The sequence below is a fragment of the Sminthopsis crassicaudata genome, chromosome 4, assembly GCF_048593235.1.
Source record: "Sminthopsis crassicaudata isolate SCR6 chromosome 4, ASM4859323v1, whole genome shotgun sequence".
Lineage (NCBI taxonomy): Eukaryota > Metazoa > Chordata > Mammalia > Dasyuromorphia > Dasyuridae > Sminthopsis > Sminthopsis crassicaudata.
The window spans coordinates 63,491,572-63,519,092 of record NC_133620.1 but is presented as its reverse complement, the minus strand read 5'-3'; the positions used below and the strand labels follow the sequence as shown (position 1 = coordinate 63,519,092).

At 38.2% G+C, this 27,521-nt stretch overlaps 1 protein-coding gene and 1 long non-coding RNA gene across 2 annotated transcripts in view; both read left to right on the top strand.

Moving 5' to 3' along the window:
* The window catches only part of TNR (tenascin R), a 685,145-nt gene that overhangs the window by 91,913 nt on the left and 565,711 nt on the right, over window positions 1-27,521 (top strand). The gene's annotated exons all lie outside the window — the stretch shown is intronic.
* LOC141565415 (uncharacterized) lies at window positions 10,090-15,146 on the top strand. The gene is made up of 3 exons (XR_012489017.1): window positions 10,090-10,179; window positions 12,508-12,694; window positions 14,187-15,146. It is a non-coding gene; the product is annotated as an uncharacterized LOC141565415 (long non-coding RNA).

The window sequence follows — 27,521 nt, the reverse complement described above, 5'->3', positions numbered from 1 at the left end:
TACATAGGAGAAAATTTAGGTCAGAGGAAAAATGTCTTACCTAAGATCATCCAGTTAATAAGTGATCAAGCTAAATTGTTCTCTAATTTGGAAATCTGTGTTCTTTCTCTTATACCTTGATGGCTATCGTACCATAGACTAGGGATAGGAAAGATGGCATATGTTGATGAGAATGATGCCATTCAGTGGATTGCTTACTACATATTTTTTTCTCTTATAAACTGCATGCACCAGTGTGCTGCTTCCTTAATTAGATAGCAAGCACCTTGAGAGCAGCTCTGGTGCCTTTATATGTCACATCTCCATCCCTTTTCCACCAGTTAGCCTAGCATTTGGCATCTGATAATTAAGAAGACCAAGTTAGCATCCTGGATGCCTTGGAATCAGCCGGAGTCAGAATAAGCAAAAGTCCTTGGTCTTTATTCTTGGTCTTTAGGGGTAGAAGTGAACAGGATGGATGCAGGCTCTCCACGACCTCCCTTTTTCTCATTTACCGCCAAAGTGACTCTGACTTGTCTTACTCTACCCTACTACTTACTCCATCCCTCCTACAGTTCTCTGTACACCCCAAAAGATTGAACCAGCACAGAATAGTGGGAAGGGCCATTTTCCAAATGTAAGCTAATAAAGTATTGTCCGATGGGTAATTAGCCTTAAGTGCTCAATTGTCTGACCTCAGTGCATCAACTCAGAATTTTCAGCCCTTTACAGATAACTTCTCAATAAATACATCACTTATTTCCCAGCAGAGATGATAGTCTATGGTATCAAGACAATGGATAGTGAGAACTGATATTTAAATGATAGTTCCTAGCTTATAGAGTCTCTATATACATTATCTCTTTTTGACCTCACAATAAACTTGGAAGGTAAGAACTGTAGCTATTACCATTCTCTTTTTACTAACAGGGAAACTGAAGCTCAGGGAAGTCCAATGTGTTTTCTAGGGTCATACAGCTAGTAAGTCTCAGAGGTAGGCTTGAATGCATTTTCCTGACTAAATTCAAAGATCTGACTGTTACACCACAATATCTCTCATTCATGAAACACAGAAAGACTCAAAATGCTACAACCCATTAAGAATCAGAGAGGATCATCTATGTGAATTTGGGCAAACCAACCTCCATTTTTCTTCCAGCCCTCAGTTTCCTCAGCTGTAAAAGGAATAGGATTGACAAAATGATTTCAAAGCTCTGATTTTAATATACTGTGATCCTCCATCTCAAGTGTCCAAAGGTAACAAAATAAAATCCTAATGTCCTATGAAAATAGTTTCTTCCTTATGAGACCCTGGAGAGGACTAAGCATTTACTAATGCTTGATTCTTTTCTTTTTTTAAAGCATCTCTTCCCATTGGCCCTTTTGCTCTTTTCCTTCTCTTTAGCTTACTCATTCACTCCCACTCTTTTTTCCACTTTCCTCCCACTCTCCCCAGCCCTCCCAATCTACCCCCCCCTTTTTCTCCACCTCCTTCACCTCCCTGTCTGCCTCTTCCCTTTCTTCTCTGGATGAAGTTGTCACACAAATACCCATTGAAAGATTCTTCCCCACAGTGAAAGATCTGAAATGTTCTTGAAAAGGCTTTGGCCCGTCAGTGTCAAATCTCTGGTTTAGAGCAGGCAGGAAGTGATGAGTTCTGACACCTGTTCTCTCCCCCAATCCCCAGCCCTTTAGGGAGCTGCCTTAAATCCCTCTCCTTGCACAGGAAAAGGGAAACAGTGATGATCCGAAGGGCCTTGTTGTCTAACCTCAGCCAAAGGGAAATAGTAGAAAGACAGAGAGAGACCTCTTAAGAGAAGATGAAGAGAGTATCAGAAAAAAGCAAAGGCTGAAGGAGGGGAGGAAAGAAACTTAGCTGTGATAGTTTTTTTCTGCTTTATCTTTCCTGAAATCAAACTCCCAAGCTACATTCCCAATGTCCCCACACCACATTTATTTGCTCACAACTTCCTCCTCCTACTCTTTCTGTCTCCCATTCCCCTTTACATGTTGTGTTGCTCCATTAAAATAGAAGATTTTTGAGGGCAGACATTACCTAGCTTCATTGTCTTTGTATTCCTAGTGCCTGGCATATAGTAAAAATAACAAATATGTACACTCCCTCCCTTTTTTTCTCCCTCTTGCTTTTTCTGTCTATGTCTTTCTGACTCTTTGTCCATCTGTGTCTGTCTCTCTGTCTGTTTGTCTGGCTGTTCTCTCTGCCTCTGTCTCTCTCTGTCTCTGTCTCTCTCTACCTCCCTCCTTCCTATCTTTTTCCTTTTTCTCCCATCACCCCCTCTTCCCATTACCTCTCTCCCTCTTTCTTTCTCCCTTTCTTCTCTCTGTTTCTAAACGGGTGGCCCTCTTCAGCACTTTTTTTCTGATGCTGTTGCCATTCTGTCAAAGAGAGAAAAAGGGTCTCCTCACTATTATACTTTTCCCCCTCCTAATTTATCTAACAGAATAACATTCTTTATGTAAAACTTAGTCATGTTCTTCTTCTGATGTGAAGTTTTCTGAGATTTCCTGTCATTTCTGTAGGGAAGCCTTCATTTCCCAACCACAAAAATCATTAAGATTCAAAGAACTAAAAGGAGTTAGTAAACAAATATAGAAATAAATAATGTACTAAAGTAATCCAAAAAACCCCTAACTTGGGGTTACTATTGGGATAACAACTTCATTCTGCTAAAATTCCTCTCTTTTGAAAGATCAGAAAAGATGCCTTTTAGTTTCATAGGTCTAAACTGAGTTATTTATTTTCCCTCAGAAGGTAAATATATTTGGGGGGGCAGAAAAACAAATAGTCCCATCATCACTGGGCATGTATCATTCAAGTAACTGATTTTGCTCTCCAAATAGGATGCTGTACAGAATTATGTTCATCTTCTTCTTGATCCAAGGAACATAGTGTATCAGGAAATAAAATTTCCCTCTAGAATGACATCCTCAAACTCTTTTTCGTTTCTTATTTTTTAAGTATCTAGGGGTAATCTCGGTGACATAAAAGCAAAAGGCATTTAAAAAAATCGATTTTTCAGAAAGAACACAAGACTCAAAACTTGACCACCTTTGAAACATATCTGAGCACTAGTAAAAGAGAGTGTAAGTAGAAGGCACTGGCTCATTACCCTGCCTTTACCTGGGATCTTCCCTCTAGGGAGAGAACACGATTGGAAGTCACTAGGTTGAATCACCACCCCATTCTGGTGTCTTATAGTCAAAATACTACCAGGGTTCTTCACTTAAAAAAATACTACCAGTGACCTTCGATTACCAGTTCTTCTTTTAACAGTGAGTATATTTTATTGCCTTAAGGAAACTTCTTAGATCTTTAGATGAGTCCCAAACTTCTCTCTGAAACAAAGGACCATGTCTTTAATATCAATATTCTTCTATTGATGTTGAAATCTAATGTTGCCATCTGGCTGTGTCATAGAATACCAATGAACTCTCCAAAGAACTGAAATTTAAGAATACCCAGAGATCAACAAAGAGGAGCATTGTGGACATTGTCAGACCCATTACAAACAAGGACTTTCACTGGGGCAGTAGAATGAAGGAAGTCATGAGAAAAATGCATGAAAGGAAACGAAAAGATACACCAATTAGATAAGTGAGGACTAACCTATAGATGGCCTGTGTACCCCTTTGATATCTACCTAACGTTGAACAAAGTAGAGAAAGGTCCTATCTTTTGGGTAGATTCATTGTGTTAGCCTAATAAGAGGCCAAAGGTCGCAGTCATACACTATAGGAAGGCCCAGGTAGCTTGAAATCTGTGTCAGTAACGGATTAAAAAGGTCCACCAAAGTAAAAGCATCCTTTTCTCAGTTCCTCCTCAAAAGACTTAGGTAAGTAGAGTTACTCCTTATACAGAAAAAATAGATGACCCCTGAACTAGATGATCTTTCAGGCTCTAAAATTCTATAATTTTAATCTAAAATTTTTAGTCATGCTTTTTCATTTAAACTTGGGCAGAGCTTTAATGAGAGACTTCTTGCTGTTTCTTGCCTTCCCTTTCTTCCTCGAAAGAACTAATGACCTCCCCTGTGATCACACACAGCCAAGGCAAACATCAGAGAGGGATCTCAGCACCCAGGTTGGTGATTAAGAAAATGTGTCTTTACTAACAATTAGGTGATCTAGAAATAGCAACAGAGGGCATGTGCTCATTCTGGGATACCAGCTGCACAGGCAACAGGACTATAGGGACTCCCACAGCTGCTGTCTTTCTAGTCAAAGGCACTGCCTCAATGGCACAAAAATGCCACAATTCAGATAGAGGAGGCATGGGAATTTGATGCTAGGGAGTGGCTGTGGATAAGAAAATGCCAAGAGGCCTGATTTGGGATTGTTTGGGCAAGGGGAGGTTAGGGTATCATGAGTAGCCATAGCCTATTCTGCAGATACATAATTTGAAACTTTAAAGGATGCATGATGTGGATGCTCCTTTCAGATACATGTCACAACTCCACAGTTGTGAGGCTGGGTCTGTCCAGCCTCAGATATTTTTTAGTGGTATAACCTGGACTAAGTCACAGTGTCCTCAGTGGTAAAATGGGGATAATGCAGAGCTGTTGTAAGAATCAAATGAGATGTTTATAAATCATTTAGCACAATGTTTGGCAAACAGTAGGTACAACATCAGTGCTTTTTCTCCTGAAAAAGGGTGCTTTTACTTTGCTGGATCTCTTTAATCCTTTCATTGACACAGATTTCAAGCTACCTGGAACTTCCTATATTATATTTATGTTTTTATGAAATTTGGGCTATGCATGGTGATATATTCCCCTTCTATTTGACTTTCTTTGGCTCTAGGACAATAATTTAGGTCTGCAAGAGATTTTAGCATTCATCTAATCCAATCTCCTCATTCTATAGTTGAGCAAACTAAGGCTTAGAGAGAGATTAAACAATTTATATGTGTATGTACTTATCAGGTGTTTCCAACTCTTCATGGTACCATTTGGAGTTTTCTTGGCAGAGATAATGGAATGGTTTGTCATTTTCTTCCCCAGCTCATTTTACAGATGAAAAAACTAAGGCAAACAGAGTTAAATGACCTGTTTAAGGCCACATACTAGTTAAATGTTAGAGACAGTTTTAGAATCCAGATTTTCCTCATTCCAAATCACTATACCTGTGTACTACCAAGTCAATTCAACAAACATTATCAAACTCTTATCATATATGAAAAGCATGGTACTAGGTGTTGGGGATCCACAGTGAAAAATGAAATCATCTGTGGTCTCAAAGAACTCACATTCTGCAAGATGGGAGGGATATATGCCTCATAAATAAGCAAATAAATTCAAAGTAATATGAAATGTTTAGGAGAGAGACAGAGACAACTATTCACTATGCTAGCAACACTAGATACAGTATACACACACACACACACACACACACACACACACACACACACACACACATATATATATATATATATATATATATATATATATATATATATATATGTATATTAAGTTATATTAAAAGACACATTTCTCCAAATCTACTTTCTCACTGTTTTTGATCCTGGAAAATACACAAAAGAAATCATGTTGAAAGAGCAATAGAGTTGAGAAGGTGTTAATATTTCTTTCCATGGTAGGTAGTCTCTTTGTTACCCAATAGAGAGTTTTGATTTCATTCATGAATTCACATTTGGCCTAGATATTTACTATGTGAACTGGGTCATTTAACTTATCTACCTCAGTTTCCTTATCTATAAAATGAGGTTAATAAGAGCACCTACTGGAGTTGTTGTGAAGATTAAATAAGATATTATAAAGTGCTTTGTAAACCTTAAGGCACTATGTAAAGATTATTGGTATTAGGTCAGTTGCCAGAGATAAACCTTACAGCGCCTGCCAAACATTACACAACACAAACTTTCTGACCTCTTTACCCATTACTTCCCCTCCAGTACTCAGCAATCTATCTCTGTCTGTCTGTCTGTCTGTCTCTATTTTTCTCTATCTCTTCTTCACACATGACACTATTTTCCTTTTCTGTGCCTTTGCATTGGCTGTGTCATATTCCTGGAATACATTCTCTCATCTCCACTTTATAGAACTTCTCTCTTCCTTTAAGGTGAAGCTCAAGTTCCATTGGCACAGGACCATCCAATGTGGTGTGCCCATATCAAAAAAGGTTGTGTGCTCTCTGAACAAAGTAGAATTGCGTTAGCTCAAAAATAAATGAGAGATACACAAATTTAGTAACATTTCCATTTTAAATGTTCATGTGGATTTTTTGTGCCCAACCTGTGTTGGGATACACTACAGTCCGACTATATATAGTTAGGTACACTATACCTTGTCCCCAACATAATGATGTCCTTTTGGTCCTTTTGGAGCACAAAGGATGATGACCAAGCTTCATTTCTAAATAAAGGCCATTCTGCTCCTTCTAGCTCTCAGCACCCTCCCTCCAAAACTATATCCTGACATCCCAAATTTCCTTTTAGACAGTTATTTATTCACTGAATTTATGCTGTAATATACGTGTGTCCTTCCCAGCTCCCATTAGAATATTGCCTGTAATTTCTATGGCTGTAGCGATTGTTTTATTCTTCACACTTGTATCCCCAGCGTTTAGCATGGTACCTGGCACAGCTCCCTAACTACTTCTCAAGAGCTAGAAACTACCCATAAGGAGCATAGACAAGATGAGACCCTGTCCTTAGGTGCTTATGCTCTCAAAGCTCAGGGAAAAAAAAAAACAAAAAACTTCAAACATGCCCCTTACTCAGACTTACTGTAACGATGAACAAACATCAATGATAGACATGAGCCTTTATGAGACATGGAATATTTTGTAACTGCAGCTTTTGCCACATTATTACCCATTTTAAAACATCACACTACAAAAGCCTAGCAGTTATGAATTTCAGGGCAATGCTTCTATGCTGGAACAAAGGAAAATTCAGAAGAGTTTTTCTTTATAAGCAGTTACTATGGCACCGTGTGTCAGCAGGATTGATATTCTCCCCCTACACATTCACAATTCTCCTTTTACAAAATTCACCCTGATATTTAGCTCTTTCCTCCCCCAAACACAGGCACTCCAGTGGATAGTAGCATCATGTGACCTCTCCAGAGCACACTTCATCTCAGATCCCCAGAAACCTTTCCCAAGAACTTGGAGGCAGAGGGCTAAGGTTCAGGTTCCAGATCTATAATTTCTTCCTTACTTTCACCTAAGTCAACTCTCTTTTAAGATGTACTTTAAACATCATCTTCTGCATGAAGCTTTTCCTGAACTCCTCAATGGTTAGTGCTCTCCCTCCCAAACTACATTGTATTTACCTATTTCATGCCTATTTCAATTGTTTTTCTTTGTATTTATGCTATATATATGTTTATATATAATAAATTATATAATTTAATATAATAATATAATAAAATAACAGAAAAATAAAATAACAGAATATAGTTATAATAATACATAATATAATAATATATATATCTACATATATATAAGAAAGTGGCCACTTAACATCTCAAAACCTTGATTTCATAATTTTTAAGTCAAGGGGTTGCTCTAGAGGTCTCTACTTCCTAAGACAGCTTACAACTCTAAATATGATTCCACAGTGAAAGTTTAGTCAATTGGTCAATCAATAAACATTTATTAAGTACTTACTGTGTTTGAGGCACAGTGTGAAATGTTTGGGATATAAAGAAAGCTGAAAGACAATCCTTCTTCTCAAGGAGCATTCTCCGAGCATATTTCCCCTACATACTTCAACTTCTCTGTTTTAACCACCCTAGATGATGGCTTGTCTAATCATTAGAGGAATGCCCTATTGCTGAGAAAGCCTGTTGCCACTAAAAGACATGGAGAAATCTCTTGTTCAGTGATGTCCAATTCTTCATAACCCCATCCAGGGTTTTCTTGGCAAAGATGCAGGAGTGGCTTGCCATTTCTCTCTCCAGTTCACTTTGCAGATGAGGAAACTGAGGCAAGCAGGATTAATAACTGACTTTCTCAGAGTCACATGACTAGTACATGTCTGAAGTCAGATTTGAACTCAGGAATAGGAGTCTTTCTGACTCCCTAGTGGGTATTCCATCACTGTGTCAAAGACTGAATTTCAGCCCAAGTCCTCTGCCTTCACAATACTCTTTCTACTGTGCCATGCTACATCTCTGGACTACCAGCATCTCTCTTGACTGCTTATGCACCCCAGGTACATTTGCATGTGTGTGTGTGTGTGTATTTATATATTTATATTTATATATGTATATACACACACAAAAGCACATAGGTTTTTTAGTTTGCACACATGTGCTGAATAGGCATATATTCACGTGTGTGCATTTGTGAGCCTGTTAAGATGTGATTGAGATAGATGTGTGTAAATCTTTATGTCATCTAATCATACCACTTGACTACCAAGAATAAGTGCCTAAACTTGCTCTGGGGAACCAGAGTGCCCTCATGCTACCCTCTTCTATAAGGCAGATACGGTAACTAGCAATGTCTGTAAGACTGAACTGGTACTTGGTCTGCCTTGGATGAGCCACAAGATCCTGCTCAGGCACTGCTAACAAGTCGGAAGTGACAAGTTGAGTACAAAGGGACAGAATGTTATGCTGAGAGAAAGATGTTCTTGCTTGCAGGGATGCTTTGGAAGTAGTTCTGTGTATTTTAGGTGTCTTGAACTTAATCCACTCTTTCACTATTCATCTTCACTCCCTTTCAATTCAAAGGATAAAAAGTAGGGGAGAAACCCCAAATAAAACATAGTAGTGATTCTCTAGCCTCCCTTAACCCTCCACAAATCTGTCTCCTTTCCTCTCTCACTTTCTCTTCTCTCTTTCTAAGCTCCCACCAGTGAATTAGATTAGTCACATTCTTAATTAACTGTGCTGGTAAGAGCTCTATTAGGTATTAAATGTTTGTCACAATCCAATTAAAAAATCCATCACAGCAGGACAGGTTTTCAGAGACCTTGCAGATTGATGCAATGCATTTACAGCTCTTTCTGCTGAGGAATAGGAATGGGAGGCCCATAGGATCTGGGATGAGGGAGGAGCCAGGAGGAGCTGGGAGAGGCCAGGAGGAAGGGTCTCATCCAAGTGCAATTCCCGTAGGAACATAATTGCTCTGTTTGCTATTTGCTAAATGGCTCTCCCCCTTGACACTCATTGGAGGCTGAGCTGGGTGAAACTGGAAGAAATTTCATCACATGAATTACAGAGACATCTAAGAACCAGAGAGAGAGAAGGATGATGGATGGAAAATACACATAAGGGAGAATAGCTATGTAGAGAGTGATGAGATTTTCCTTTAGAATGATACAGATAGTAACAGATGTTAGACCTGGGAGGGAACTTGGAGCTCCTGAAGCATAACCTCCACCCTACTGGTTTTACCCGCCTCCTACCCATTTCTACCCTGCTAATTTTTATCTTTTAAAAAAATTAATGAAAACACTAAGACCCAGAATAGTGATGTGATTTGCCAAATGGCACATCATGGGAGACCAGGAGATAGGGCTAGGTGTCTTGATTCTCAGTTTAGTTTCCCTTGTACTATACCACAGTGGCCTTTGGGAGATGTGCAGGCATTAATAATAATGACAACAATAACAATGTTCATAAAACACTTTAAAATATATGAAGTGCTCTCTCTCTCTTTCTCTCTCTCTCTCTCTCTCTCTCTCTCTCTCTCTCTCGCTCTCGCTCTCTGTCTCTCTGTCTCTCTCTGTCTCTGTCTCTCTCTCTCTCTCTGTCTCTGTCTCTGTCTCTCTCTCTCTATATATGCATATGTTATAGAGTTGATTTCATATACATACAATAAAATGTCTTCAGGACTTAATGGATAAATACAATTCCTTTCCATGAACCTTACTAAGGATAATATGGGAACATGAGCAGGCAGAGATAGTGATACCATAGGGTCTCTGTGGGGACTAACAGCTTGAACCTGGCAGGGAGGCTTTTTAGATCAAGGATAGAGTCTGAAATGTATGGGTAGGGAGACTTGTCCCCCATTGGTTGTTGATTGTCAGAGTTCTGTTGTTCCCAGGTCAGAGCTGACATTTAGAACTTTCGTTTTGTATTTTACTATAAAGAGGTTCATTCAGGAGGAGGACTGTCATCATGGTAACTGGAAGGGAAAAAGAAAGAGAGGCAGCCTGAAACATCAGTATGAGCAGCAAATTGGGAGTCAGAGGACATGGGTGTGAGTCTAGATATTTATCACTATGTTATCCTGGATAAAACTTCAGTTACCTCATTATTCAACCAAAGGCATTGGACTAGAACTTTAAAGCCTCTCCTACTTCTAATTTTGTGATCCTATAGACAAGGTCATTTAACTCCTGAATCCTCAGCCCATTTTCTTTAAACTGTATTGTAAAATTATAATATTAAATACTGGATCAAATGAGATAATTTATTTAAAGCACTTTGTAAGGTAAGGTAGAGATGCCTATGATACTAGGACAGATGAAAGGGGCAAATAGGATATTATAGGAATATTAGTTCTGTTGTTGTTGTAAAGAATATCATAATCACAATACTATATACATAATATACACATATATTTTTGTGCTCTATCTCTTCTTTGATCAATCAAGATAGTTACACGCCCTCTCCATATCATTCAAGTTTATTAGTATCTCTATTTTGCAGCTCTCTCCATCCCTTCACCTTTCTGTTCTTCTTGAAAATAAGAGAGAAAAAAAGGCAGAAGTTGTCCAGCTACAATCACACCTCAATCAGACCCCAGAGGAGAAAACTTTAAGACCACTCCTAGGAACTGCTGCTCTAGAAGGACACATGAACAATAATGCCCAGTTATGTTGTTTTTTCGTTGTGCTATGTGTGGCCACAGCTTTAGCGCTGGGTGGCCAAGAAAAACCTATCTGCACTCTAATCATACTGAAATACCTGCTTCTGTGTCTCTTGGTTATGTTTCTTGCATGTCCTTTTGTCCTTGAATACTTTCCTGGAAGATTTCCCTTGTTTATCTACTCTCTAGGGTGATTCAATGATTCAATAACTACATACTTAAAATGTATCATGATGGTAATGTCCCAAATGCTTCGCCTTTCTAAGGTGAGTTCTTTCCATTATTCCAGTAGTCCTCAAAACACCTTCTTCTCCAGAAAGGCTTTCTTGAGTACCTGAAAGTTACTAAAGGTGGCTAGTCTCTGCTCTTCACATGGACTACATAGTCTTCTGCTCATACTGGAAGCCTGTTGAGATTTCAAGAGTACAGGGTATTTCTAAGAGATACATGCTTTTGTTCTTTAGAATCCTTTTTATATCTCTTTAGTAACCAATCAAAAATCATTTTTAAAGTATTTAACTATGTGTCAGGCATTGACTGGGCTAAATGCTGTGGACATTTAAAATAGAAAAACAAAAACTGTTCCTGTCTTTAGGGATATTATGTAGCCCACATAAATTCTGTCAAATTCACAGTAGAGTTTTTACTTTTAGGAGTAGCTATGGTAAAGAATCAAGAATGATTCTCTAATGATATTAATCATCATCTATCCACAAGTGTGCTTCCTTTCAATCAGTCAGCTAGACTAAAAAGCTAGTAGCTTTTTAGATAGGGCTATTTACTAAGGTATTTACAAAATACAGTTGGTTTAAAAAGAAAAAAAAAAGACTTTCCCACAAGTATATATGAGCCCACGGAAAAACCTCAAGTTTGGAAAGCATATGTGTCAAAAGGATAACTCATAACTCTTGGCTGCCAGAAGTCCTTTTTTTCTACTATGGAGTTCTCAAGAAGTTTCATTTAAACATGGTGAATTACTGCCCATCTGTCTTTGTCTCCTGCATCAGACATTGCTGTCAGGTGATGTGAGGATATAAGTAGGACGCTAAAGAAGTCCGAAATCCATCAGACTCTTTGAAGTTCACAAGTCTTTTTTGTCAAAAAGTAGGAGAGGGGAAAAGCTAGGTCTAAGCCAACTGAGCTTTCTCCATTTCCCCTAAAAAACGGTCTTCTCAAGGGCCTTTAGCTGAATATCAGATTTGTTCCAATCTTCCAAATGAACCTCATTCTTGCTTGGTAATTTATGGACAGCCTCTGAGGTATGGCCAAATTTCCTTTGCCTATGTACATACAATTGCTATTGTGGTGGTTTTTCATTTTGAAGAGGACCAGTGACATTATGGATTGATGTCTTAACTTGTGTGCGAATTGTATTTGAGTAAGATTGAATTGCACAAAGTCATCAACCTTCACTTTTTCTCACAGAGATATGAAAATTCGAGGGCAAGACAAAAGTCAAGATGACAAGTAATGGCCCAAAATACAATGGATGACTTTAGACTATTTAGTGTACAATATAACTAATTCAAAGGACTTTACAAACTTGATATAAAGCTTAATTTCTTAAGGTATCAAGGCTAAAGTGGAAGAGGTGATTGTGACCCCACCTTTATACTTAGAATCTCATGTTGGAGATCATATGTGAATGTAATATTTTATTGACAAGGGAGACAGGGAGGTGAGAAGTATAGTTTTATTTGTTTGTTTTTTTCCTAGTTGGAAGGAAGACCTGAAGCTCATGGGAAGTAGAAGACATTTGGACCAGGGAAAGTCTAGAAATTTTGGAGTTTAGAGATGAAGACAGCTGATTTCAAAGAAAAGGCATTGCTAGCCTATGGATAATATCTTAGTTTCCTTCTCATGCTAAATTCTGTGGGATCTATGAAACTTCTTCAATTGATTTGTGAGTTTCTTCAAAACAGACACTTTATTTAAGTCATTGACATCCCTGGCATCTTCTCTTAGCATTTAGTAGGTACTCAATATAATGTTAATTAAGTAACTGGCCAACCCAATACTAGCCTTAAATAGCACCATTGAAAAACAAGCTCCTCAAAATTATAAGATGATCAGTTTTGATGGACATGACTCTTCAACAATGAGATGATTCAGAGCAGTTCCAATGATCTTATGATGGAGGGAGCCATGTGCACCTAGAAAAAGGACTGTGGGAACTGAATGTGGATCACAACACAGCATCCTTGCTCTTTTTGTTGTGGTTTGCTTGCATTTTATTTTCTTTCTCATTTTTTCCTTTTTGATTTGATTTTTTCATGCAGAAGATAATTGCATCAATATGTATGCATATATCGTACCTAACATATATTTTTACCATGTTTAACATATATTGGGTTATTTGCTATCTAGGGGAGGGGATGGGGAGAAGGGTGAAATTGGAACTCAGGATTTTGCAAGGGTTAATGTTGAAAAATTATCCTTGCATATCTTTTGAAAATTAAAAAGGTTTAATAAAAAAGTTAAAAAAAGAAAAAAGAAAAACAAGCTCCTTCCTCCTTCCTCTGACCTCTCAGCTGCTGCAGCCCTCTCTCAGTATTCTCTCTTTGTGCAGCAACAGTTTTGTCTTATTAGGCTGCCCACTACAGGAGACTGTGCTGTGGGCTTGGGGTTATCACAGTCCTTGAATAAATAGGCAACCAGGATTCTGAAATGCAGAGATGGGCTTTGATAACTTTCAGGGGTTAATGCAATGAGTAGCCTTGGGCTTTTGGAGATAGGAAGTACAGCTGTCTTACAGGTCACTGTGTAAGTGAAATGGCTTTTGTGACCTCAGTCTAGTGCCTATGTAGACATTTTTCACACTCCAAAAACTCTATATGGGCTGACATTATTGACTATACCCAGGGGAAACAAGAGGATTAAAAAAGGGACAAGGCATTTCTGTATGAGGATAGTCAAACCTGGGCTTGGAATAATATGATATCTTTTGTGATCAAGCTGAGCTGTATTGGTAGCATTAGGGAGGGCAGGACACAGAGGCCCAGATCCCACCAGGAAATTATACAGTTCCCTGGAGAACAAGTATAGAGACTTAAGTAACAACATTAACTTGTTGAAGACCTGGGATAAGCTGGTCAAGAACCCACTTAATTTAAGGGAATAGTCAAGGCCAAGGAATATAAATGGATATGGACAACTGAGTAATAGGGAGTAGTTTCTTCATCTACCAAGAGCTATGATCAGAGTATTGAAAACTTGCCTCAGTTTACTATTTGAGACTTTGAATCTCCCAAGACTGATGGCATCTTATAATATTTTGTCCTTTGATTCTAAAAGAGGACAAATGACTTTGTGGGTGATGTCTTGACTTGTATATAATTTAGATTTAAGTGAGGCAGAGTTTCATAAAGTCATTACCTTCTCTCTCTCTCTTCCAGAATCATTGTGTTGCAGTGCAGAAAGAACAAAAGTCAAAAGGACTAGTGATGGCCCAGGAGGCAGTGGATGACCTTGGTGTCTTTAATGTCTGACTAGACTCTAAGAACTCCATAGCATGTACTTAGATGCCTTTGTAGCCATTGGAATAAATTATTCTCATCCATGAGGGAAGTCCTTACATGCTTAGACTAGAACACTTCCCTAATTAACCAACAGATTTGAGGCTCCTTGGTTATCTTCAATCTACTTTAGGCTATCTTTCAAGGCAGGTTTACAGAAGTGTGACTGCTGTCCATGGTATAATTTTTGGAAGCACAGGAGAGTGTTTAACGTCAATTAGACACCAAAGATAGATGAGCAGTCCTGAAGAGGGCTCAACAAGCCCTGGTGACAGAGATGGTAGTCTTCCTTAAACATCCCATATAACTCAACTTATAAAAATGATACTGTTTACATTTCTAGAGAGCTGTCTATTTTATAATATTTTTCAAAGATATTATTACTATAAGTCCCACTGTACAGAAGAGGAAACTGAGGATCAGAGACATTAAGTGACTTGTCAAAGATAATACTGTCTGCAAATGGAGGAGATTGGACTAAAATTCAGGGTTTTTGTTTTGTTTTGTTTTGTTTTGTTTTTGTTTCAAGTTACAGTGTACTTTCTACTACTGTGCTGATTCATCACATTCATAGGACTTAGAACAAGAAAATATAGGCATTACCTGTAGGTGTCCAACCATCTCATTTTACAAATGCGACTACGATAATATAGATAAAATGACTTGTTCAAGATCACACCGTAGGCAAATATCAAGGATATGAAGCCAGAATTACTGGCTCTAAATCAAGGCTCTTTCTAATACTAGTCCTCTCCATTGTACCATGTTGCTTCACTATTGAATACTTTCAGAGCATAATTGGCCAATAAATTCAGTCATTGATCTGTTTTATGGCATGTATATAAGATGTCCATTTGTTTTAGATGGTTCTGAATGGCCACGATTCCTACTCTCAGCTTTGAACTGTTCTTTGGTGTTGATGATGAGTTGGGAACTATAATGACAACAATAGGGGCTATACCAACTTTGTTCCAATTAATGGACTTTTTGTCATAATGATATTATGGTTGCAAAGAGGTAAATTCAGACAGCTTCATAACAATTAGAACTATTAATAAAAGTAATGGGCTTTCATACATTGGGAGATTTCAAGGAGAAGCTCAATGACCTGCTAAGTAAATTTAGTGAAGAATCTTGAGTTAGCATTACTGTCAAGTGCTAAATTGATGGGTTAAAGGTGAATTTCCAAAGGGACAGTTTTTGAAAGAAAATGGGAAACCAGGGATATGAATATAAATAAAGAAATGAAAGTGACCTCAAAGATGATCTAATACAACCCTCTTATTTTACATATGGGATAGAGATCAAGGGAATTTAAATGATTTTTCTGAGATTTACATAAATACTAAGTATCTAAGAAGAGATCTGAATTCAGTCCTTTGCTCAAGATCTTTTTTACACTGTGCCACTAATGTTCTGGTAGTAACCAGGGGAGCAATTCTAGCTAAGGGAGATTCTCCTTCTAACCTCTCTGTCCTCAAATCTTAAATAAAAGGGTGACACATATGAGATCCTGGGAGTTTTTTTTTCCTCATTCAGCAGGGTAAGCCTTTGAAAATTGAAATCTGTTTTGTTTCTGCCAGTTTTCTTTCTCCTCTCTCTCCTCTCTCCTCCTCCTCCTCCTCCTCCTCCTCCTCTTCCTCCTCCTCCTCCTCCTCCTCCTCCTCCTCCTCCTCCTCCTCCTCCTCCTCCTCCTTCTTCTTCTGCTCATGATGCCTTTTCCAAAAAACTTAACTCAGATGTCTTCTGGCCATATTCCAACAGGGTAATTACATCTTCATATGATTTGGACTTCTCCATCATTTCTTTTACAAATACAAATTGCGTGTTCCTTCTTTGAACTGTGGTATGTTATGCATTGGTGCAAGGAGTAAGTTACTTTCAGAAGCCCATGCTATGAATAGCTACATTTGACAATGTGCTTTGGTGAGCCAACTGATAAAGTGCTTTGGGATCTTTCTATGTGAGGTTTCATTTTGGGGGCTATAGGAGAGAGAAGAGTCCCAACCAAGGCAGTTGTATCAGGACTACTTAGACGTTTCATCTTCAAATTATTTTCCCAACATTATCTCACTAGCTTTCATAACCCCCTTGTGAGGAAATTAAATAGTACTTTCTGCTGTTTGCTGAGGAAGGAGAGGAAAACTGAAGTAAAAAGCGTAAGTTGGTTGCTGGCTGGGATAGAAAATTATTTGAGTTCTTGAACCCCATGTTCCTAATGACTGTCATCAGACTATCAGACTCCCTCAGATTAGAAACACTATATACTATATATATACAGCAGAATTTCTTTAAGATCACAGATTTAGAGCTAAAGGGAAATCTTCACTTTTTAAATAAGAGCACTGAGGATCTAGAGGAGTGACCTGAATTATCCCAAGGCCACACATGTAGTAGATGGTGAAAAAGGGATTCAAAGCATAGAAGCTCCAAAGAATGGGACCTTATGCTAACCAATTAACATAGTAGTGATTTCTGTCTTCTTTCAGGTACAATCAGAAGCAATCTTTATCTCCTTCTTTTTCCTATTCTATTCTCAGGATATTTCCAGTTTATACTAAGCTAGAATTAGTATCTTCTTCCGCACCAATCACTGGTCCCCAGGTATTGGGGAATATTAGGAAACCATTCCTAGGTATAGCACATGAAGGCCATATTTAAAACTCAACCATGTAGAGAGTAAGATATACCTAGTAGCAGAATCTCTTTGTCAAAGGGCATGGCTCTTATCATAATTATCTTAGCATTTCTTTCTTATCATAATTCCAGATGCTTTCCAGAATGATTGTACTATTTTTTTTTAGTGTGGTGTGTCTGTCTTTCTGTTGCCTCAGGATTTCCCAGCACTCATCTTTGTCCATTTGTGGAGTATTTATTTTCATTTAAAAGAGTGCACTGGAAAGAGTCAGTCTTCACATTGGACTGACTTTTGGACTCCACTGACAGATTATAGATTCTCTAGATTTTAGTAGATGGGTTTGCTGAGTTTTTGTGGTCCGTAGTGCTTACAATTCTCTGGCCAATTTTCTGGTAACAAGCCCATTTGAATTTGGCTCAATTGATCCTCAAATTGAGAATTGGGGCTTATTTTTTTTTTTTTCTGAAGTTGGGATTAAGTGACTTGCCCAGAGTCACACAGCTAGAAAATGTTGTCTAAGACTAGATTTGAACTCATGTCCTCTTGAGTCCAGGCCTAGTGAGCTCTCCACTGCACCATCTAGCTGCCCCACTGGGGCCTAATCTTAAAGAATTATAGGTTGGTAGAATCTACCAGATTGCTTGCACTTTATATTCATAGCCTTTGAGAATACAGAGTCATATCTCAATGACAATGAAGCATCAGACTAGAACCCTGATGCATTAACTTTACAGTATAAAAATGGTGGACGATGTCTAAAAATATTTGTGGCAGTCCTTTTCATAGTGGCTAGAAACAGCCCATCAATTGGAGAATGACTGAATAAATTGTGGTATATGGATGTTATGGAATATTATTGTTGTGTAAGAAACGACCAGCAGGATGATTTCAGAAAGGCCTGGAGAGACCTGCATGAACTGATGCTGAGTGAAGTGAGTAGAACCAGGAGATCGTTGTACACTTCAACAACAAGACTATACGATGATCAATTCTGATGAAAGTGGCTCTCTTCAACAATGAATTGATTCAGATCAGTTCCAATTGTTCAGTTACGAAGAGAGCCATCTGCACCCAAAGAGAGAACTATGGGAAATGAGTATGGATCACAACATAGAATTTTCAGTCTTTCTGCTTGCATTTTTATTTTCCTTCTCAGGTTTTTTTTTTTCTTTCTAGATCTGTACTATATGGGTATGTGTACATATATTGGATTTAACATATATTTTAACATGTATTGGAATATCTGCCATCTAGAGGAGGGGATGGAGGGAAGGAGGGGAACATTTGGAATAGAAGGTTTTGTAAATAAAAAACTCTAATAAAAAAATTAAAAATAAAAATGATGGACTTGGGGAAGAAAATCACAGTATGATTTATCCTGGGCTTGACTCCACTTATAAATGTCAGTGGGATTGGTACCCATCCAGAGACAGCACTGAACTAAAGAATGTGAATTTTTAAGAGGACCATAGTTTGTCTTTGTTTAGGATTCTTCTCTTAACTAAATGAGCTTGCCCCTTCTAATAGTAGCCCCTAAATCTATGAGTGTGAAATTGTTGGTGGAACAATGCAAAAAAAAAAAAAAAAAAAAAAAGGAATTAAGATATTAACTTTGTGGAAAGTGAGGTCAAGACATAGTCAGCTCAGGTTTCCTAACATGGAGGTGGGAGGGGACAGATGTTGGACGTTAGATTGAAACAATAATTACTAAATTCCCTAGGAAGGACTAGGAACTTAGAGAAAAGAGGTTTTCTTCTTCATTTTCTATCAACTATACCACTTTTTGCCTTCTTGAAACATCTCTATCATGTTTCCCACACTAGTTACCTTCTCCCTTCCCCATCCCTTCTATTCTGCTTTTCAACTATCTTTTGTATGTTCTTTCCCATCATGAGACTGTAAAATCCTGGACTGAGGGGATGGTTTTGCTATTTATTTGTACATGCATTCCTGGCACAAAGTAAGTGGGTGTTTAATAAATGTTTTTATTTATCTGATTGGGGACTTTATTTAAAGAATCATAGTATTTAGATCTAGAAGGCATCTTAGAGACCACCCATTCCAATTTCGTTACTTTACAGAGGAGGAAACTCTAAGAGGAGAGAAGACACAGGTAGTAAATAGAAGAATAAGCCTCTAAGACTGACTACCTTTGAAGTCAAAACCAATGTCCTTAGTTGTAGTGAGAGCTATAATAACTGAAATTTGTAAGAAAGCTTACATTTTTTTAAATGGCTTTCACATCAATTATGTTATTTAATTATGGTAATCAACTTGTAAAATAAGCAAAATAGATATTATTCTTCCCTCCCATTTTTAGAATGCAGAAAAGAGCATTCAAGAGAAATTAAGATTCCAAAAAGAAACTTGCCCAATATTTTACAATCAATAGGCAGGAGATTAGAAACCAAAACTTGGTTCACCCCAAACTAAATCACCCTTTCTACCCTGAGCTTAGTTTGCTATATTTTTAAAATTAAAAGCAGAAGCCTGGGGCATCACATGGGAGAATTCTGGGACCCATGGAAACAAAATTTGAATATAGGCCAATCTGTTAAATAGAAGATGCCTGGCTATCCCAGCCATAGCCAACCATCCTGAGGGATGAAGTTTCTCTTCAGCCTAACAGCAAGCAGGCCTTTTTAATGATATAATTGACAACATACACCTCGATTTCCTGACAGCATTAAATTAGCCTCCACCAGGCAGGCCTGGATATTGAATCTCTCTCAAGCTATCAGGATATGGAACGAACCACCATTGGAGGGAAAGAGTCAGAGGGAGATGATGAAATGAGTCTTATGGAGCTTATTAGGAAAGCTTTGGTGGCAGTAGTGGCTGGGGAGAGGGTCTGTGAAGATGGCAGAGGAGGATGCAGATTAAAGAGATAGGATTCCATGAAAGGGCCCCTGAAGATTCAGAGATCTGTGACTCTAAAATAATGCATATAGAATGCTACCCTCAACATCTATGAAAAATCATTGGTACCTGGCAGCCAGACCTGGTGACCTCTGGGATCTCACCAAGGAAGAATAAAGCAGGTAAGCAAAAGCAGAAACATCCTCAGATTGCTAGGCTTCAAAGGCGAAATTGGTAAATAGTTTGCCTTGTCAGAGGGCATGACCCACTTTAGACATCCAAGAAAAAATCGCTGTCCTAACTCACTAAAAGAAAAACTAAAAGAATTATCTGAAAGTCTCTTTGCCTCTGGATGGGGACCCATTGACATTTTCACCAAAAGGATGAGTCATAATATTTTTATGAGACATACTTGTTCTGAGGTGCCCCAAAGCTCTTTGTAGATGTGTGCTTATTAATCACCCAGAAGCCCATTGGCAATCATCGTCCCATTTTGGGTCTCCCACTTTCCTGTGGTGGAAAGGAAGGTTTCAAAAGAAGTAGAAAGTAAGTGGATCTTTTGAAGGGTCCCCAAGGCACTGTTACCTAAATGAGGAAGGGGGTCCAGGTTTTTTTTTGTTTGTTTGTTTTTTTAATTCTCATATTCTCTTCCACTGTTTCCATGAACTCTAGATTGTCTCTCAGACTGGAAAAGTGCAGGATTTAAATTCCTAGAGAAATTATTATCTAATCTAATAAATGAGAAAAATGAGGCACAGAGAGGTAAAGTCACTTTTCAAGGGCAATTCATTGATAAAATTAATTACCAACCCATCAAGGCTAGAAACTTTCTCTTCATACTCAACAATTCTCAGTCTAGTCTTCTTTCCACTATGTCATGCTGCCTTTTTGTTCCCAGAAATTCACAATTGTGTATTGCTTAAAAGTAGCTACGATGTTGTCATTGGAGACAATTTTTATTCATTTGTTCCTAATAATGCAAAAAAGACACTATTTTTTTCAAGATATCTTTTGTAATTTGTTTCTACAAGTATAAAATACTGAGATACACATTACATGTAAGAATAGTTCTTAAGCATATATGGGAGTCAAAAATAAATTCATTAACTCATTTCAACATTAATGAGGGAAGTTTTGCTAATGGTTTTGCAAAAAAACCTTTTTCACTTGTTGGGCTAACAATTCCCAGTAGAAGTGCTAATAATCATTTATCTGTAACGATATACAATTCAGGATAACAATGTTCACATTCTGTTTTTTCTCCTTTATGTTAACATTTAATCATACCTGGCTAGTTAATGTTAAAATTATCTAGCTACTGTTGATTTAACTCAGACTCTGAATGTCAGCTTTAAGATTTTTTTCTTTTAGGTGATTAAGCATTGTTTATTCACGTCTCAGTAATTTCATTTCCTGATAATCCTGTGACATATAAAATTATAAAGTAGAAAGTGATATCATCTAGTACAATACTAACACAGAGTTTGAAACTATCTCTACAATATTGTTGCTAAATCCCCATCCAACTAGTTTGAATGCTTTCTGCATTCACTATTTTTCAGGGAAGTTCTTTGTTGTTAGCCAAAATAAGCTTCCCAGTAACTTTCACCCTTTGCTCTTAGTTCTTTCCAAGCAGAAAAATATTTAGTTCTTCCATATATCAGAACTTTAGATGTTTGAAAGTAGCTGTCATATTTCATGCTGTTCTTTCTCCCTTCTTTACACAGACACATGGACACAGACATATATACACTATCTTAACAGTCTCTGTCCTGTCAAGTATTCTTCACATGACATCATTTTGAGTCCCTTTACCATCCTCCACAGGATGTGTTCCAGCTTGTCAATGACCCTCTTCAAATGTAGCACAAAGATCCAACACAGTGCTCCAGATGTGATCTGTTTAGGGCCAAGTACAGGGAGACTATTGCTTCCTTCTCTTTGGTCATTATAATTCCATTAATGCAACCTAAAATCACCTTACATTTCCTGGCAGCCAAATCATTCTATTGAGTCATGTCAAAATTTCATTCCTGAACAAATGTTTTATCGTCTTTCACTCACCAAACTCAGTTAATTATACTATCTTTTGGCTTCTGCCTGCAAGTTTTATTCATCCCATAAATGCTGACTTTCCTTTGTTCATTTTGTACTATTCTTTCAATCTCTCCAAACTAAAGCTTTTTTCCCTGTTATTGTATTTATTGGTCTTTTCCATTTAAAATTTTAGGCTTATTTTTCTGACTTGGGGAAAGGAGGCTGTTCAAGCTTTCTCACCTTAATAATCACCAGTTGTGTCTCAGTTTGCTGAGTAGAACCTATTTGTATTTCCCTGTGAGGGTCCCCTAGGTAAAATCTGTTTTTATTATTTTTTGTTTATCTTGTATATAGTTTGCTTATACATTGCTGTTTACATGTTATCTTCCACATTAGGCAATATACTCTTTGAGATCAAGAAGTGTCTTTTGCCCTTTTTTGGATCTCAGTACTAAATACAGTGTCTATCACATAGTAGGTACTAAATTAATGTTTACTGACTGGCTGACTACAAGAAAGGTTTCATAATCATTCTTGCATGAGTTGATTCAGGCTAGCTAGAGAATAATTCTCATTTATTCTCATTTATAGCCTTTGCACTCATAACTTTTCAATAACAGCTTCTAAATCAGTCCTTCTCCCACATGGATAGACACGTGTACATATACACACATAAAACACACATTTTAAAGGACTTCCACCAGAAGTCTCCATTCCACTTGGGTTATAAATAATAAAACCCATCTGATCTGGGACAGCTAGGTGGTGAAATGGATAGAGCTCCTGGCCTGGAGTCAGGAAGATCTGAGTTCAAATGTAGCCTCAAGCTAGTTAAATGAGTTTGGGCAACTCACTTAATCCTGTTTGCCTCAATTTCCTCATCTACAAAAAGGCTAAAAAAGGAAATGACAAAACGACTGCAGTATCTTGGCCAACAAAATCTCAAATGGGATCATGAAGAGTTGGACCCAATGAAAAGCCACCCAAAAACAACAAAACTGATCTGGTTCTGCCCCAGAAGGAAGCATATTCAAAATGCTGGAGAAATTGCTATAAGAAAGAATGGAATTCTGCAGGAGAGTGCTTTGAACATGAGCTTCCTAGCCCTGTCTTTCCCAGAGGTGCCAGTCAGTTGTAACTTTCTAATGAACCAGGAGAGCACTCGTGTCAGATAACAGGACAGGGGGGCCTTCTCTGCTGTTATTTTTAGCTACTTTTGGATGGAAGGGTTGGTTTCCCTGAGATATAGAGGGTGTTCCTGAGCTCCAGGGCTGTCTTGATAGAATCCAGCTTTATTTGCCAACATCTCAGAGTTCTCTTGTCAATCCGACATCCAGGATGATCACTTAAAATAGAACCCTTGAGAATCAAGCTCACATAGCTCTAGAAAACCATGAATCCCTAACTTTTCCAGGGATTGCCCCAAATCCTTCACTCTTCCTCCCAGACTAGCTCAAACCCCAAAGCTTTCCAAACAGACACTGCCTACAGCTTACCTTGTGTTTACTTTCCCCAAAGCAACTCAATGTCATTCCAGATGAATTTATCAAGTTCTATGCAGAGGATACCTCAAATGGGGACAAAGGCAAGAGGCAGTTTATGGCCTCTCAGGGACTGTATCTCTCCTCAAACCTCCTTCCTGCTAGCCCCCACCCACCAACACTAAAATTGATCCCAGCAGGAGATAACTAATCAGGTCAAGTTCTTCTCTCAGGGCCCACATGGCCAGGGCACACCCCACCACATGGACACCAGAGTCTACTCACAGATTTTTGCCTACGGGCCCTTTGGCTGTTGTTGGGTGATAAGTAAAATACTTCATTTTATTCCTCTTCCCAATGCCAGTAAATTAGCAGGCAAGGACAGCCTTTTGCCTGCCTACACAGTAGAAGGAAACTTCATTAGTAGATTAGTGGGGAGGGGGAAGGGGGGGAAGGTTTCCTCCTCCTGAAAAGGATCTTCCTCCTACTCTTCATGTTCCCACTTGGAACGGACTCTGACTATGACCTTGTCTAATTGGTGCTAGACATCGCAAATGCTGTTATTTCTCCTTCTGGGTATGGGAGAAAAGAAAGGGTGAGCAGGGTATTTCTGAGTGAGGCACCTCAGTGCTGATTGGAGCTTAAGCAGACTGTTAACTGATTCATTATTCAAGCCCTTGCTATACCTTTAATCACACAGTGTTCGAGAAATAAGGGAACATAGAAACCAAGTACAACCATCTCCTTTGGCAGATAAGGAACCTGACATTCCGAGAGGTGATGGGAACAGAACCCTGATCTCTGGAGTCATTCTCTAGGATTCCTTTACTAGCACACTGATTTTCTAAGAGAAGGAATTGCTAAGCCTTGGCTACATCCATTGTGTTCCAGTTACTGGCCTTGATCCTTCTTGAGACCTTTGTTTTAGTGCTCCAATAGCGATGATATCTGGGCAGCATAGCGTTCCCTGTCCTTTATAAGCATTCAGGATGCATATTCATTATGGCCCAAAGAATAGAATGCCTGGTCTGAAATCGGGAAGGTCATTTAGCTCAACTTATAAAGTGTCACAAATGTTGTTGACCCCTCTAAATTTTGTTGACCTGAGACAGAGGCTCAATGGCCCTGCCTTTGTTATGGCTTTGGGCTCAGAGACTTGGTGAACTAGGTGGCATGTGAGTGTAGTCTGGAAAGAAAGGTCAGATTTCAATAAAGTTGATAGTCATTTCTGGGAGTGGTCATTTAATCTTTCTGCCTCAGCTTCTCGACTTAAAGTGGGGATAATAAAAGTGCTTACTCTTAATGTTGTTGGAACACATTCCTACATAATGGTTAGGGTAGGAGGAAGTCAAAGGCAGAGCCTGTGCTATGTTTTTTCTAGATGTTCTCTAAATGATTTCTTCTGTAGGGAAGTGAACATATGGATTGGTGGCTCCATGATGTGGATGGTAGATAGTTACCCTCGCAGTCAGGTAGATTTGGATTCTAATCCTGTTTCTGTCCCGTACAGGCTGCGTGACCCTGAACAAGGTAACTTTTCAGTATCCCACGGTCCCCTCTAGGATTACAAATAGCAGAATAGTTATTCATCTATAATGATAGGTGGAATTCTTCAGTGGAATCTTTCCATAGCAATGAACTCACAGGTCTAGTAATGAACAAAAAAGTGCACAAATAATATGAGTAGAAATAAAAGAAGGAAAGAGATTTATAAAGATATTTGTGTGTGTGTGCATATCTATATTATATATATACACACATATGTAAATCTGATAGATGTATATAGACCTATGCATATATATTTATATATAGATATATATATGGAGAGAGACAGACAGAGAAGAGAGGGAGAAAAGGGAAGAGAGAGAGAATGAATAAGAATGAGAGAGAAAGAAGGAAAGAGAGAACTAGAAAAGAAACCAGCTGGAAAAGGGGAGAGGAGCTTGTTTGTACTGTGGCAACTGTCTTGAGCTCTTTAAATTTATCTTTATTTATTGTGGATTTGCAGCTAAATCATTTGCAATGAGAAGGCATTTGCTTCCCTTCCAATGTCCTATCACACAAGGGAAGGGCTCTCTCTAGTGATGCTGGCTATAGGGCTCTGGGGAATGACTACCAACATTATTGAAACCTGACCCACCTTTCTAACCCACACTCAAATGCCACCTAATTCACAAAGAAGTCACTGAGCCCAAAGCCAAAACAAAGGCAGAGCCATTGAGCTTCTGTCCCAGGTCAATTCAATTTAGAGGAGTCTAACAACATTTGAGCCGTTGTACAACTTAAGCTAAACATGAAGTTAGTAAGAATGGTTGGGCTAAATAAGAAGTCTTCATATAGCAGCTTCCTCCTTCTACCACAGGTGGCACCTCAGGCAAATTTCTCTCTAAACTGGCTCCCTCCTGTTTTTCTCACCTTTTGAAATGTCTCAGGGTCTCTGTGCCTCCATCAAATATCAAATCGTCCAATATAATTCAGTTCAACAAACATTTAGAATTCAGGTGACCATCTATTCTGATTAAATCACACCTGAGATGCTGGGTTCAGGACTGATCATCAAATTTTAGGAAGGTTTGGACAAACTACAGTATATTCTTTTTAAGTAGAAAAGTTGCCATTAAAATTGCATCCAATGTAAATCAGTCTAAAGAACTGCAAATGTTTTGAAAGTCAATCAGTAAGCTTTTATTTAAATGGTTACTATATTTGTGAAGTATGTAAAATGCAGGGAACACAAAGAAAGGCAAAAACAAACACATTTCCCTCTTCTCCAGGCGCTAATTTTCCAGTGGGGTTGAGAAGCAAAGATTCTAATAATTATCTAATTACCAAATTTAGACATGGCTATTGAAAGGTGGTCTTAGAGGATGCCCTATGGTACAGAAGAAAAAAATAGTTCTCCTGAAGTGAGAAAAACCTATATTTGGGTAGCCATTAGCTACTCCAATACAGCTCATCTCTCTGAGACCATATTGGGACTAATATCAATTTTCCTAATAATATTCATCAAACCATTGTGAGGGTCAAATGAGATAATATATGCAAAGCATGTTGTAAACCATGAAAAATTATGCCAACTATTGTTACACTGGAGAAACAGAGAATGAAATAGAAAAGGCTAGGGAGGTAGGGCTTAATCACTCTCATAATATTTGAAGGGCCATCTTATGCAAGAAGAATTATATTTATTATTTAAGCCTCTAGAGGATGAAACCAAGAGCCATGGATGTAACATACAAGAAAGCACATTTCATTTAATATAAAGATGAAATTTATTTCAATTACAGATGTTTAACTATGGAAGAGGAAGCCTCAGGATACAGAGAGTTCCTAGCTGTTGGACTTGGACTTGTTCCTGCAGGAGTTCATTGACTGCTTTCTGGAGATATCCAAGAAGGGATTGGAGTAGATCAGTTGTGTCCAATTAAAATTTCATGTTTATTTTAAGGTTATGATCCTCGTCCATTTGTATCACTAGCATATAAGTCTTTCTAAATTGTTTCCCTTTACACAGACATGTTAATCCTATTACATATTGATTGGGACAACCAGACACCAGGCTCTGTGCTATGCCTTGAGAGTTCTAATAGCAGCCCAATAAGATGAGCTGGCTTGATATCTCTGGATTGCTAAGGTCCATCCAGCTCTTATTTTCTCTAATTTCATAAGGAAGACCAAAGACACTGGTTCAAGCCGTGGGCTGAACAAAAACTTTTCTGCTAAGTTCCAAAGCCAAAGTTTACCTTTAACCCCACACCTTATTGAAATTGTGGCCTAAATTTGATTGTGATGGGGACCTTTTTTTTAGTAAAGGAACATGACTGGGTCGATTTAAGCCCTTCCATATAACCAGAAACATTATGCAAAGTGAATTGATTTTTATAGATAATTATGAAAACTGCCTTTGAGTTGCTGAATTTTAAAGATTTACAGAGATCACAAAATTCAAGTCTCTTGTGAATGAGGAATCCTAAAGATGTTACTTGTAAAAGATCACATAAGGCAGAATTGAGATTAGTATCAGTGAGTCTCCAGAGACACGTCTCTGGACTGGTATTCAGAACTATATATAAAGTAGCCCAGAAGTAATAGGGTTTTACCTTCCAAAATATGGGAATATATACAAATGCAAACAGAAATAGAGTCCTTCCCCTCAATGAGATTATCTTTTAATGTGGGAAGACAACACATAAAGGGAAG